Here is a 2,638-nt window from a genome sequence, read left to right as displayed (position 1 = left end):
TATCTGTCTATCTATAATCTATCTATCTATCTATCTATCTATCTATCTATCTATCTATCATCATAATCCATCACCCATCTATCATCTATCTATCCATCATCTATCTATAACCTATCTATCTTTCCATCTATCTATCTATCTATCTATCTATCTATCTATCTATCATCTATCATCTATCTGTCATCTATATAAGTCTGTCTCAAAAGTCCTCCACAGATGCAGTAATAACATAGTCCTCTATAAGCCAGTACCATCACCATGCTGTTTAAGCTAGGAAGTCTGGGCTCTTGTGTTATGACAGCCCTGGCAGACTAACAGAAATACTGCATTCACTACCCTCCTCCCCCACCCCCATAGCTACTTAGAATCTTCTAGTATTCAAATCATATTCATCTACTGTCTCATTTTGTCACTGATTTTTCCTCTCTTAGTAATTGTTCTAATGCCACCAAGTCCTCATAGGTCAGTGGCTTTGTGTGGTCAAGTAGGTTCAACAGCACTCGTCATCTGCTTCCTGAAGCCATCCATTCATTCACTCGTGTGAGTAGTAAGCACCTACTACGTGCCAGGCAGGATTTGTGTTTACATTCCGTAATAACTTTTCATTGAATTTATGGTGGTTTCAACTCAAGCCAATGCTGCACCCAAAACTATGGCCCACTTCCTCACAATGCTTTCCATCTGCTCTCCCTTCTGGTAAACAGTCCCTCCTGCTCCCATCTTGAGCCTTCATTAACTCACTGCTTTGCACACTCAAGCAGTGTCCATGCCCCTTCTCAATGGAGAAGTCCCTGGGATTCTTGGAACTAATATAGGTTTTTAATTTTATTATTATATGGCGTATTCAATGTTTTGTCTTATTATGATGTTCCTGAATCATTTGGATATGAACTTCTCATGCTGACAATTCTTCAACAGTTTTTCAACCAACACATTAAGAAATTGATACCAGCAGGGCTGTAAAACTGTAAAATCGAATTCATCAGCCTTCATTGCCTGTGATAGACAGTGCTGCTGTGTGAATAATGCATCCCTGCTCATTCCATGGGGCAGGGGCTGCCTGCCCTTCAGGTCATTCAGTTTTGCAGACAGCTGGATTCCCCACCATTTACCAGGAGCAGATTCCATGGGACCTTTCAGCCCAGCCTGGCCTGGATGACCTGCTGCTGCCTGAGGACACATCATTCTGAGTTTGCTTGGCTTCTGTTCTCTGCCCAACTGCACTCTCAGATTAAAAGAGCTGTAGTTGATGTCAGCAGGCTTACCACTGGAGTTAAGTTCTTATCGATGGTTATAAAACAAAGGCAGCGGGATATAAATTTTTAGATTGACACCAAAGCAAAAATCAATTGTTTTTCTTTTTTTTTTTTTTTTTTTTTTTTTTGGTTTTTCAAGACAGGGTTTCTCTGTGTAGCTTTGCACCTTTTCCTGGAACTCGCTTTGTAGACCAGGCTAGCCTGGAACTCACAGAGATCTGCCTGCCTCTGCCTCCCAAGTGCTGGGATTGAAGGCGTGAGTCACCACCGCCCAGCCAATTCTTGCTTTTCATGAACCTCAGCATTATGCCCATATCCCCATGGAGACAGGAGCTCTCACACAGAGAGACTCTGTCTGTCAGCCACCCAACCCCCACATCTCCATTCTGCTTTCTCAAGAAACCCCTTCAAAGGGTGTTGTACATGTTAGCTTGTTGATTGGACAGGAGAAGTAGGAACCCCCGGATTCATCCACAGAAGATGGTGGTTAAGGCACAAATGGTCCAAACCCCAGCAGTGACCAGGGCAGGGATCCTGGAGTGTCAAAAGACTATAGCATAATTCAGAATGAGCCCTTGACCATGTGGTCTTCAAGCCTGGCTCTCCCTTCTTGGGTCTCAGTGACTTTGCAATGCTTCTAAGATTTTGCTTTCCTCGGTTTTTGCTGCCTGGGTTAGTCAGGTTTGGCCTCTGCTCATTATAGATTTAAAAATCCAGATAGATTAGCATCAACCCCAATAGGTCTCCATATCAACAGGGACAAACAGCTTCTGTAGTGGAAGGTGAAATGGGCGACCTGATCATTCACGTGCACAGGTGGTCTGAGGTCAGGGGCTCACCAACTGGGCCTTGGGTTTGTGCAATCTGGTACCATACTCCTAGAGTATCCACCCCACGAAATAGCTATCCAAGAAAGAGATGGACAGTGAGCAGGCTCCCTTCCACATCCTTGTCAGTGTCAATCACAGCTCAGGCTGGGGACACACATTAATGTACAACACAAACACCTTCACTGTTGTGTGGAAAGATGCTTTCCTACATAGAAATGTACTCTTTCTACCTTTCCACACTGTGGTAGTTTGAATAAAAATGACCCCCATAGACTCATATTTGAATGCTTGGTCACCAAGGAATGGCACTATTAGAAGGTGTAGCCTTGTTGGGGTGGGTGTGGCCTTGTTGGAGGAAGTGTGTCACTGGGGGGTGGGCTTTGGGGTTTCAAAGGTTCAAGCCAGGCCCAGTGTCTCACTTTCTTCCTGCTGCCTTCAGATGATCCAGATGTAGAATTCTAAGTGAATTCTTCAGCACCATGTCTGCCTGCATGCCACCATGCTTCCCACCACAAAAATGTGAATAAACCTCTGAACTGTAAGCCAGCCCCA

Source organism: Peromyscus californicus, unplaced genomic scaffold (genome assembly GCF_007827085.1).
Source record: "Peromyscus californicus insignis strain IS unplaced genomic scaffold, ASM782708v3 Scaffold_20__1_contigs__length_68692818, whole genome shotgun sequence".
In the NCBI taxonomy this organism is placed as follows: Eukaryota; Metazoa; Chordata; class Mammalia; order Rodentia; family Cricetidae; genus Peromyscus; species Peromyscus californicus.
This window is presented reverse-complemented; position numbering follows the sequence as displayed.